Consider the following 13,325-nt stretch of genomic DNA (forward strand, 5'->3'; position numbering starts at 1 on the left):
TCATTTACGGGACAGATACAAATTGGAACCAGAACCCCTGTTCTGTGAGCTCCTCATGACTTACTATATGCTTTTCATCCCTGTTATGCTCCAGGGCCAGGTTTTTGGGTGGTTTTTGAAATAGTTTGTCCACCTGCATAGGACCTTACTCGTGGCCTCTTTAATGACCCTACCTACTCGCTTGTTTTGAGTTAGCACCCTTTTGGGAGGAGGGAGAATTTTTCCTTTACCACTTTCCAGCCATTATCCCAGGCCCCAAGTCCTCTGGAGGTTTCTCCTTTATGTCAATAGGGTGAATAAATGTTACCCTCTCGAATCCAAGGGTGCAGTTTTTGTAAGTATATGAAAGTTTTCCATGAATATCCCTCTCGCTTCCTTCCACTTCCTCCTGTAGCAGAGGAATTGTCGTGTCTGCTGAGGCATTTGTTCTGTGTGTTGATCCAGGAGGACGAGTAACACCAAATACAGTGTTTTCTCCCTTCCTCTAAATACTTCCATGCTCTTCTCAGTGTGCATAAGGACTTTCAAGGTCATATTAGAAGGGAGGGAAGTCTAGCCCTCTTGTGGCACTTGGCTGAAAAACAGATTTCTTGTCTACTTAAAGAACATAGGAAATGGGAATCTGAGGAAAGAGATAATTATTTGTTGCTGGAATGCTTTCAGCGAGAGTCACTATAAGGTCATGGAGACAAGGATATAGGCCAGCCCAAGGCCACAGGCACAAGAGACAAAAAGTGTCTATAGGGGCTGGGTGTGGTGGCTCACACCTGTAATCCCAGCACTTTGGGAGGCCAAGGGGGCAGATCACTTGAGCTCAGGAGTTTGAGACCTGTCTGGGCAACATGGCAAAACCCCGCCTCTACAAAAAATACAAAAAAGTAGCCAGACTTGGTGGCATGTGCCTGTAGTCCCAGCTACTCAGGAGGCTGAGGTGGGAGGATTGCTTGAGCCTGGAAGGTGGGGATTGCAGTGAACCGAGATCCCACCACTGCACTCCTTCCTGTGTGGCAGAGTGAGATCTCATCTCAAAAAGAAAAACAAAAAGAAAAACAGAAAAAGAAACGCATCCATAGGACGGAGATAAGGCTGGTCTCAGGATATAAGCACAAAACAGATTACCATGAGAACAGAGATGAAGGCAAGGTTAGGGGTATAGAAAATACTGGAAGCTGGTGATCCACAGCTTCCTGATAAGATCTCAGGAGATGGGGGAGTGGGCTCAAGCATGCGCACTGAGAGGCAAAATGGCAGAGTTTAACTGGTTTATGACCTTCCTGTAGGAACACTTGATGGGTAAGGGAACAATCCCTCAAATGATTGTTCTCCCTTCACCAGACTCACACAGCAACATGTGCAAACCATAACTTCCTAACAGAATAAAAAAGACTTTTGTCTAAATGGGTAAGGGAACAATCCCTCAAATGATCTGTTCCCCCTTCACCAGACTCACACAGCAACATGTTGTGCAAACCATAACTTCCTAACAGAATAAAAAAGACTTTTGTCTAAATGTAAAGATTATAAAGGTAAAAAGATACTTTTTGGTAAAGAAGGTTATAATGAAAAGAGGTTTTATATGAGAAAGAATCTTGTAAGGTTAACATTTGTCATAAAGTAAAATGACTGGTTGTTTAAAATGAGGGATGTTTAGGACAAGTCAAAAAGTCCAAGTTCATATGCCAGTTCATTCCGGAACCCCAAGGATATAGGGTGCCCCCTGTTTGCTTTGGTATTGTGTCTATTCTTAAGTGGGTAATTGTGATGAGATGAGTCCCCAATTAAGGGTACCTGGTAAGACTGGTTCATTCTGGAACTCTAAGGATAAATGGGGGATGCCCTGCTCAGGAAAGGATAACAGGGAAATAAGAAGGGATACCTTCTTTTACTTTTTTTTTTGCTCCTCTGTTCTCTCTTCACAGATAGGGAATTGGATCTTCATACCACAGGACATGCCCCTTGGATGCATCTTCAAAACTTGGAAAAGTTTGATACCCTCAAACCTTAAAATGACAAATTAGGTTTCATTTGTAATACTGTTTGGCTTTAAAATAAACAGGGAGAAAATTGCAAAATTCAGCCTTAGAACCCAGTGCCCTTATGCAGGAGGTTTTGAGATTAGTCTCCTCAGTTTTTTATAACCAAGATCAGCACAAGGAGGACAGGGCTAAAGAAAAGGAGAAATGCAGGTACAAGAGACAGGCTCAACTATTAACTGCTTTACAAGCACTCCAGGCCATTCCAGGTTGCCTTCAGAATACACTTTCTAGTAACTGCCATCTGTGTGAGAGGCCAGGCCACTGGAAGGCAGACTGTCCCAATGGGATAAACAAGAAAAAGTCCCACATAGCTTGCCCCCTATGCCTCAAGCTCAACCTGCTGGAAATGGGACTATACCCTGAGGGTCAAATGACCCCCAAGATGGAATTTCAGTCCTGGTGGCTTTGAGCTGAAGGGTCTCTCTGCTCCAGGGGGCTTCCAAATCAGACATCATCAACAAGACAAAGCCAAGGGCAACTCTGGAGGCAGCAAGTAAAATGATAAATTTCCCATTTGGGTTGAAGAGCTGCCTACTCTGTTTTAATCTCCTCTAAGCAACTCATCTCCAAATCCTGTCAGGTAATGGGGAACAGATGGCACCCTCTCCTTCCAAAAGAAAAGATTCACACTCCTTTATATTACTTAAGGGACCAATGAGCATTGTTTTTCTCGTCCCTGGTAATGTCTAAGTACCCAGCACCTTTTTGAATCAAAAATATGCTTTCCAAAATGGATGCCAGGTTAATATTTACTCAACCTCTAAGTTCATCTTTCTCTCTAATAGCCTTATTTCTCCCAGGAAAAGCTACCTAAATCTTTCACAAATTATTTAAACCTGGACAGTTTTACTTCAGGGGTTGAAATAGCCCACACTTATTCAGACAAGCCCTAGCAAAAATCTAAATGAGCAGTCTCTTGAGGGAAGATAACTTCTACTATATGCAGATAACCTTCTTATCTGTTCCCCCTTCACCAGACTCACACAGCAACATGTTGTGCAAACCATAACTTCCTAACAGAATAAAAAAGACTTTTGTCTAAATGTAAAGATTATAAAGGTAAAAAGATACTTTTTGGTAAAGAAGGTTATAATGAAAAGAGGTTTTATATGAGAAAGAATCTTGTAAGGTTAACATTTGTCATAAAGTAAAATGACTGGTTGTTTAAAATGAGGGATGTTTAGGACAAGTCAAAAAGTCCAAGTATGTCATAGATGGTCTGTGTAAGTCACAAAGAGATTCATGAAAGGGAATTTAATTAAAAAGTTGTACAATTTTATTAGGCCTGCTAAATGCTTCATAAACTGCTACTATGACTCTTAACTGTACAAGTTACCTGATTTAAAGCCATTGAATTCTAGGTAAGGCCTAAAGATATCTGGAGTTAGCCATGGCTCCAGTTATACTGAAGAGAGTAAGAATCTTATTTCATTTGGACATCTCTACTTGTCTTAAAACCTGAAGAGTCTTCCATATTTGTGGCCAATCAGTTCACCAATGCCTCCCTACTAACTGGACTGGAACTTGTACCACAGACTATGTATCTCTGAACATGTTCATAAACCCTGGCAATCTTTCTCTTCCAGTTTTAATCTATGGTCATTCCATCTTGCCCAAGGTGAAGAGAGCTATCCAATTAATTTCCCTTCTCATAGGACTTGGCATTATAGCCAGTACAAGAACCAGAATTGTTGGAATCACAAAATCCTCCTTGACCTATAGCCAGCTCTCACAGAAAATAGCCAACAACCATGACACCATGGTTAAAACCTTAAAAACTATGCAAAATCAAATTGACTCTTTAGCAGCCACAGTGTTCTAAAATCACCAATGATTAGATATGTTAATGGCAACATAGGGAGTAATTTGTTTAGCCTTAGATGAAAAATGTTGCTTTAGGGTAAATCGATCAGGAAAAGCTCAAGACAACATCAGACAACTTGTAAAAGGAGCCTTCCATTTAAGGGAACAAGCCTCTCAGGGTTAGTTAAATGGGGAAGGAACCTGGAAATGGTTCTCTGTATTCTTCCCTTTTTAGGTCCACTTGTTAGTCTCCTATGTTTGCTCCTTTTTGGTCCATGTCTTCTAAATCTAATAACTCAATTTGTCTCCTTTTGCCTTCAGGCAATCAAGCTCCAGATGATCCTCAGTAAGGCATACTGTCCTGTCAATATTGAAGAGTCACCCTTCTACATAGGTCCTAGACTGCCCATCAGAGGGACATGACAGAGGCAAAACCATACCCTTGTCTCTCTTAGACCTAGTGGAATACCACTTTCACCAACCATGGAGCCATGCTGCCCTGACAGCTAGCAAGAGGCCAAGACCCATAGAACAACCACCACCACCCCTCTGTCAGCAGGAAGCAATTGTAGAAGGCTGATCTTCATCCATTTTCCCAAAAAATTGGGGTGTTGGACTCTTGAGAGGGGCAATGTTAGAGTAGGTAGTCAGACATAAGCAGAACAGGAGAGGGTCCCATCCCCCGCCCCACCAGGACTATCAGGCAACCATCAGGTGATGGTGATGGTCAGGCAGTTGTTGAACTATCGCGCTAAAGTAATAATTGGTTGCAGCTGGTGCCAGGGAATGGCAGTCTCCCAATACATTAAAAAACACCTGAAGCGGGTGATCAGCAGCTTTCTGATAAGATCTCAGGAATTGGGCTAGTGGGCTCAAGCCCACTAAGTCTGCTAAGGCACTTAGTGTGCCTCTTTGCACACTAAGAGGCAAAATGGTGGAGTTTAACTGGTATATGACCTTCCTCTAGGAACACTAGACTGGTAAGGAGAAAATGCCTCAAATTATTATGTGAACAACTTCAGTAAACACACTGCACAACTTCAGTAAACACACTTGGGCCCTTCTCAAATGTTGGCAGGCCATCAAGCATGTGGGAAGCCTGCCCCAAGGGAAGAATCAGTAGTGAAGAGACACAAAACCCCAGATGCATACCAATGTATAAAACCCCAGGTCAAAGATCAAACTGTGCACTTGAGTCTCTCAAGTCACCTGGTTGGCCCTCTTTCAAGTACACTTTACTTCCTTTTGTTCCTGCTGTAAAGCTTTTTAAATAAACATTCACCCCTGCTCTGAAACTTGCCTTCATCTCTCACTCCACTTTATGCCCCTCAGATGAAGTTTTTCCTCTGAGGAGGCAAGAATTGATTTGCTGCAGAGCCTTATGGATTCACAACTGCTAAAAGGACAGTTTATCTAAGCTCTTGGTAATTATGTGGTAGGAGGTCTGAGATCCAAAAATTCTGTAATATTGAACTAAGTACTCGACATAAACTTTCAGTAATAATTTAGCATCTTTTGATTATGAGTTTAAAATTGCATAGAGACTAATAAAGAAGCATTACTGAATAGACTAAATGTTTAACAACATAAATTCCAGGGAGGTTATGTTTTTCCTGGAACTGCTTCTAATGAGGATATGTTTGAAAATCTGAGGATAAGTATGCAAATAGATGTGTTTGCATTGTCAAGTGTGCATAATGCTAATACCAGGGTGTTATCTTTATCTGTAAAATTAATTGTTTGCAAATGCTAAGCCTATTAACTAAGGCTTATTTACCTCAAATAATAGTAATTTAAAACAATGATGCAAAATTGGCAAACAAATGAAAGATATAAAGGGCTATTTCTTCCTTGAATGAAAATGACTGGCTTTACCTGGTGGAAAGTTAAACATTTTTTTAAGAAAATAATTTTATATAATTTTGAAAGCAAATTTTTACAAGCAAAACAGATATTAGAATGAAGGTCTTGGCAACTGATTTAAAAACTAAAAGAAGGAAGCAATAGAAAGGCCTTATCATGAAAACTAGTTTTAAAATTTAATTTTACATAGGTTTTTTGTGAAAGTTATGGAGAGTGAAATATATAATTTAACAACATGAAGCAAAAGTCAATAATCGACTTTGAAATGCACCAGTTTTTCTAAAAAAACCCAGGAGATTCCAGTCAACCTGAGTCAGCGATAAGGAAGTCGCCTCTGTTTTAATTGTACAAGGAAGTAATGTTGAAATGACTGATCTGCTTTTTTTCTGTTTCTGCTTTCTTCAGCTCTTTTCTGCCTATACAGCCAACCTCCTCTGCCCAGCTCAATGGAATAATCACTCTGTAAAACAGAATGAGGTGTTGCTCCATTCTAGAATCACAAATAAAATCCAACTAGATCTTTAAGCTAAATTTGTTGTAATTTTGTCTTTTGACATACATATAACAAATGAAAAAGCATAGTGCTTATTGTCAACAGACTTGGATTTAAGTTCTGAATCTGCCACAAATAAGCTTTCTGACTGGGAAGTTTAATTCACCTGTTTCAACATAAAATGGATCACATCAGTAGTACTTACCTTATCAATGTTAATGTATGGAAAATGCTTAGCAGAGTACACAGTACATAGTAGAGTTTTTATTAAAATACAATGATGCCTACAGCAATGAATGAAAGCCATGCCCTACTTTAAGTGAGGGTCTTGAGGAACTTACAGTTCTCTGAAGGAGGTGAGGCAGATACAGAAGTTATCACTGAATCTATTCCCTATTCCTGTGCAGTAAAGGACAAACACCAACACAAATGTGTGCAGTAAGAGAAAGAAGCATTTATTGCAGGGTGCCAAGCAAGGACAGCAGGCAGCTAATGCTGAAGACCTGAACACCCTGATAAGCTTACAAGCAAGGGTTTTCAAAGGCAAAGGTGAGGGGATTGATAAAAGGGTGAGGGGAATTTCTGGGACTTCCTTATCCAGTTTTTGGTTCTAGTCTGTCTAAGGTCTACATGAAAGCAGTCAGTGTTTTGCATCTGGTAGGGGTCCTTGTTTTTCTGATAAATAACTCTGTTATGCCCAGACCGTTTGTTCCCCGAAGAAGACCACCAGAGTCCAGAGTCAAAGCCAAGCGGCAAGGATCTTTAATGCAAGTTCGAACTTGGTCCCTCCGTTCTACAACATACCAGAGGGCCCCCCGAATGATGCATGTGCCCGCTTTTTATAGCCCGATGCATACAGGATATGTAAGGTTACAGAGGTACAAAGGAATTCTTTTGGTTGCAGCATCACAACTGGTAATTGGTTAATATTTTAAGTTATACAATTAACAGTTTTCTATTTGTTCCCACGCATTTAGTAAAACTACAAACGGTTGTGACCTTATCAGGGGCTCTCTAGGTGGTGTTTCTGAGATGTGTGTGTGGGGGGGATGTGTTTGTGTTGGGCTCAGGAAGTTGGGACAAAATAGAGGAATGTGTTTGTACTGGGCCCAGGACTAAGATATGTGGCAGACACCAGTAATTAGAACAGAGCAGGACAGAGACTTTCACAACGTTTGTCCTTACAATGTCTGGAGTCTATAGATAACCTAGTCGGTTAGGTCCGGGATCGATCTTTAACTAGGCTCAGGGCGCCGCCCGGGCTGCCAGGGCGCCGCCCGGGCTGTTTGCCTGTGGACTTCATTTCTGCCTTTTAGTTGTTTTCATTTGATCTCTTTCAACTCAAAGACATACGTCAAGTTGTTATCTTTAGTTTCTATAGAAAACAAAATATCTTGTGACTGTTACGTTAGTTGAGTGATTATTGATTAAGCTATTGTTATCTTCTTGTTTAGCAGGTTGTTCATTTACTTCTTTAATTACTGGTTGCAGGGCTAGCTAGGAGAATTTCCTTTGAAAGAACTGATTTTTTTTTTCCTTATCTCCATGCAGTGGTGAGAGGAGGGAAGGGAGGATACCCAGTAGGCTCCAAAAAGGTCCTTGTTCCATCTCAAAACAATTATAACTTTTTTCTAATATTTAATAGATTTCAGTGACATTCACAAGTATCAAGCCTCCAAGACTTTGGTTTCAGTGTGCCAATAATTTGTACAAGTGGAAAAGGCTAGATGTACTTTCATGATACTGTATATTTACAATGATTTGTATGACAAAATCTTTGACTATGTCCATTGGTACATTGACAATACTGAGGTTTGGAAGTGAGTGCTTCCAAATCTTACTTGTATAAAATGATACTCTGTACAAATGCACATATGCGTGTGATGTTCAACAAAGAGTGTGGGGGCTTAGTGAAAGGTGAAACTAAAAAGGAAAGAAAAGTGGGAGACAGTATAGGGTGGTGGAGAAAAATCACTGAGCCCAAAGCCTGAAGACTATGAATGAGCCAAGGAAATTCACTGCCATCTTTTCTATAGTGTCTGTGTTCTGAGTTCTAGACAACTGACTTATAAATATAATTGGAAGACAAAACTTATTTGTGTATTGGAGAAAGCTGGTACTAGAATTATGATAGATTTTTAGGAGTAACCCAACCACTCCAGAAAAATTTCAGGTTTCTGACTGGAATTTTAGAAGTGTGCCATTGCTTTTCTATTTTTGAGGAGAATAAAAAGAAGCAAGAACGCAGTGTCTATAGCCACAAAGAAAACTCTTCTGAGTAAATTGCCTTATTAAGATAATTTTAGCTCACAAAGGCATATAAAACAGATCACAGGTCCAGCATTTCCTCACAAAAAAAAAAAAAAAAGAAAACATTCTCCATAATTCCTCTTAGCACATCAGACTTGTTCTTTGGTGCTTTCTGAAATATGAGCAAATATTGCTGTACTCCAGCCATGCTAAATTTATTGTGGTTTCTGAACCATGCCATGCTGTTTCTGATTTACCTGCCCTACTACATGAATTCTCTCTGCCTAGAGAACACTTTCCTATTATATCCACTCCTGCAATTTGTCCATTTTCCTTTGCTCAGCCTTCAAGATGCACTTTAAAGATTATCTCCCCTAATTCTAAGAAGTGACTTGGGGAACCAACACATATTTTGTTTTGATTCATCTTTGTATCCAATATTTACTGAGTGCTTCCTGTATATAAGGCCCTATACTAGGAATTGTGAAGGAATGATAAAATTACAAAGCAAAAACCTTCACTTGCTGCCTCTTTTTGCTTCAGATATAAAATGGACTATACCATGAGAACAAATAACTATGACATTGTGCTACAATATACAGTAGGAAGACAGATCACAGTCCAGAAGACAGATAACAGTGAGAAAGAAAAAGAAAGATGGAAAAACATTCAGAAATCATAACCCTTCTTTTTCAGGTATGTCTTCCTCTTTTCTTCTAGGCTACCAGAGTATTTGAGCCATTAGTATGATTTTTTAAAGAACATGAACAATAACTTCCATTTATTTAGTACTTCCTATGTATAAGTTGATTTACATGTATTATCTTTTAAAATCATCATAAAAAACTCATTGAGGTAAGTACCTCCCTATTATTGCCTCATATTACAGAATGAGGAAACTGAGATGTAGTTAAGTAACACCAAATATTACATGGTAAGTAAATGTTAGAGCCAGAATTTGAACCAAAGTCTGTCTAACATCAAAACCCACATGATTTTCTTATTACAGGAAGTTGATCTTTATGAACAGAGTATATTGCAGCTTTCCCTAAAGACATTATTATTTTTATTATTGTTATTATATTATACTTTAAGTTATGGGGTACATGTGCAGAACGTGCAGGTTTGTTACATAAGTATAAGTGTGCCATGGTGATTTGTTGCACCCATCCACCTGTCTCATCTACATTAGGTATTTCTCCTAATGCTATCCCTCTCCTGGCCCCCCATCCCCCTACAGGTCCCAGTATGTAATGTTTCCCTCCCTGTGTCCATGTGTACTCATGGTTCAACTCCCACTTATGAGTAAGAACATGCAGTGTTTGGTTTTCTGTTTCTGTGTTAGTTTGCTGAGAATGATGGCTTCCAGCTCTAGCCATGTCTCTGCTAAGGACATGGACTCATCCTTTTTATGGCTGCATAGTATTCCATGGTATGTATGTGCCACATATTCTTTATCCAGTCTATTATTGATGGGTATTTGTGTTGGTTTTAAGTCTTTGTTACTGTGAACAATGCTGCAATAAACATACATGTGCATGTGTCTTTATAGTAGAATGATTTACAATCCTTTGGCTATATACCCAGTAATGGGATTGCTGGGTCAAATGGTATTTCTGGTTCTGGATCCTTGAGGAATCACCACACTGTCTTCCACAATGGTTGAAATAATTTACACTCCCACCAACTGTGTAACAGATTTCCTGTTTCTCCGCATCCTCGCCAGCATCTGTTGTTTCCTGACTTTGTAATGATTGCCATTCTAACTGGTGTGAGATGGTATCTGATTGTGGTTTTGTTTTGCATTTCTCTAAAGACCAGTGATGATGAGCTTTTTTCATATATTCGTTGGGCACATAAATGTCTTCTTTTGAGAAGTGTCTGTTCATATCCTTTGCCCACTTTTTGATGGGGTTTTTTTTTTTCTTATAAATTCATTTGAATTATTTGTAGATTCTTGATATCAGCCCTTTGTCAGATGGATAGATTGCAAAAATTTTCTCACACTCTGTACGCCGCCTGTTCACTCTGATGATAGTTTGTTTTGCTGTGAAGAAGCTCTTTAGTTTAATTAGATCCCATTTGTCTATTTTGGCTTTAGTTGCCATTGCTTTGGTCTTTTAGCCATGAAGTGTTTGCCCGTGCCTATGTCATGAATGGTATTGCCTAGGTTTTCTTCTAGGGTTTTTATGGTTTTAGGTCTTACATTTAAGTCTTTAATCCATCTTGAGTTAATTTTTGTATAAGGTGTAAGGAAGGGGTCCAGTTTTAGTTTTCTGCACATGGCTAGTCAGTTTTCCAAACACCATTTATTAAATAGGGAATATTTTCCCCATTGCTTGCTTTCATCAGGTTTGTCAAAGATCAGATGGTTGTAGATGTGTGGTGGTATTTCTGAGGCACCTGTTCTGTTCCATTGGTCTATGTATCTGTTTTGGTACCAGTACCATGCTGTTTTGATTTTGTTCTTAGGATTGTCTTGGCTATGTGGGCCCTTTTTTGGTTCCATATGAAATTTAAAGTAGTTTTTTTCTAATTCTGTGAAGAAAGTCAATGGTAGCTTGATGGGGATAGCATTGAATCTATAAATTACTTTGGGCAGTATGGCCATTTTCACAATATTGATTCTTCCTATCCATGAGCATGGAATGTTTTTCCATTTCTCTATGTACTCTCTTATTTCCTTGAGTAGTGTTTTCTAGTTCTCCTTGAAGAGGTCCTTCACATCCCTTGTAAGTTGGATTCCTAGGTATTTTATTTTCTTTGAAGCAATTGTGAATGGGAGTCCACTCATGATTTGGCTCTCTGTTTGTCTGTTATTGGTGTGTAAGAATTCTTGTGATTTTTGAACATTGGTTTTGTATCCTGATTCTTTGCTGAAGTTGCTTCTCAGCTTAAGGAGATTTTGGGCTGAGACGGTGGGGTTTTCTAAATATACAATCATGTCCTCTGGTAACAAGAGACAATCTGACTTCCTCTTTTCCTATTTGAATACCCTTTATTGCTTTCCTTGCCTGATTGCCCTGACCAGAACTTCCAATACTATGTTGAGTAGGAGTGGTGAGAGAGGGCATCGTCTTGCATTGGTTTTCAAAGGGAGTGCTTCCAGTTGTTGCCCATTCAGTATGATATTGGCTGTGGGTTTGTCATACATAGCTCTTATTATTTTGAGATATGTTCCATCAATGTCTAGTTTATTGAGAGTTTGTTTGAATTTTGTCGAAGGCCTTTTCTGCATCCATTGAAATAATTATGAGTTTTTGCCATTGGTTCTGTTCATGTGATGGAATACGTTTATTGATGTGCGTATGTTGAACCAGCCTGGCATCCCAGGGATGAAGCCCACTTGATCATGGTGGATAAGCTTTTCGATGTGCTGCTGGATTCGATTTGCCAGTATTTTATTGAGGATTTCTGCATCGATGTTCATCAGGGATATTGGTCTAAAATTCTCTTTTTTGTTGTGTCTCTGCCAGGTTTTGGTATCAGGATGATGCTGGCCTCATAAAACGAGTTAGGGAGGATTCCCTCTTTTTCTATTGTTTGGAATAATTTCAGAAGGAATGGTCCCAACCCCTGTTTGTACCTCTGGTAGAATTTGGCTGTGAATCCATCTAGTCCTCGAATTTTTTGGTTGGTAGGCTCAATTGTTACTGCCTCAATTTCAGAACTTGTTATTGGTCTAATCAGGGATTTGACTTCTTCCTGGTTTAGACTTGGGAGGGTGTATTTGTCCAGGATTTTATCAATTTCTTCTAGATTTTCTAGTTTATTTGCATAGAGATGTTTATAGTATTCCCTGATGGTAGTTTGTATTTATTTCTGTGGGATCAGCAGTGATATCCCCTTTATCATTTTTCATTGTGTCTATTTGATTCTTCTCTCTTTTCTTCTTTATTAGTCTGGCTAGTGGTCTATGTATTTTGTTCATCTTTTCAAAAAACCAGCTCCTGGATTCATTGATTTTTTGAAGGGTTTTTCATGTCTCTATCTCCTTCAGTTCTCCTCTGATCTTAGTTATTTCTTGTCTTCTGCTAGCTTTTGAATTTGTTTGCTCTTGCTTGTCTAGTTCTTTTAATTGTGATGTTAGGGTGTTGATTTTAGATCTTTCCTGCTTTCTCTAGTGGGCATTTAGTGCTCTAACTTTTCCTCTAAACACTGATTTAGCTATTTTCCAGAGATTCTGGTATGTTGTGTCTTTGTTCTCATTAGTTTCAAAGAACATCTTTATTTCTGCCTTCATTTCATTATTTACCCAGTAGTCTTTCAGGAGCAGGTTGTTCAGTTTCCATGTAGTTGTGAGGTTTTGAATAAGTTTCTAAATCCCAAGTTCTAATTTGATTGCACTGTAGTCTGAGAGACTGTTACGATTTTTGTTCTTTTGCATTTGCTGAGGAGTGTTTTACTTCCAATGATGTGGCCAATTTTAGAATAAATGTGATGTGGTGCTGAGAAGAATGTATATTCTATTGATTTGGGGTGGAGAGTTCTGTAGATGTCTGCTAGGTCTGCTTGGTCCAGAGCTGAGTTGACATCCTCAATATCCTTGTTAATTTTCTGTGTCATTGATGTATCTAATATTGACAGTGAGGTGTTAAATCTCCCACTATTATTGTGTGGGAGTCTAAGTCTCTTTGTAGGTCTCTGAGAACTTGAGTTATGAATCTGTGTGCTCTTGTATTGGGTGCATGTATATTTAGGATAGTTAGCTCTTCTTGTTGCATTGATCCTTTTACCATTATGTAATGCTCTTCTTTGTCTCTTTTGATCTTTGTTGGTTTAAAGTCTGTTTTATCAGAGACTAGGATTGTAACCCCTGATTTTTTTTTCTTTCCATTTGCTTGGTATATATTCTTCTATCCCTTTATTTTTAGCCTATG

This window comes from Rhinopithecus roxellana, chromosome 1 (assembly GCF_007565055.1).
Source record: "Rhinopithecus roxellana isolate Shanxi Qingling chromosome 1, ASM756505v1, whole genome shotgun sequence".
In the NCBI taxonomy this organism is placed as follows: Eukaryota; Metazoa; Chordata; class Mammalia; order Primates; family Cercopithecidae; genus Rhinopithecus; species Rhinopithecus roxellana.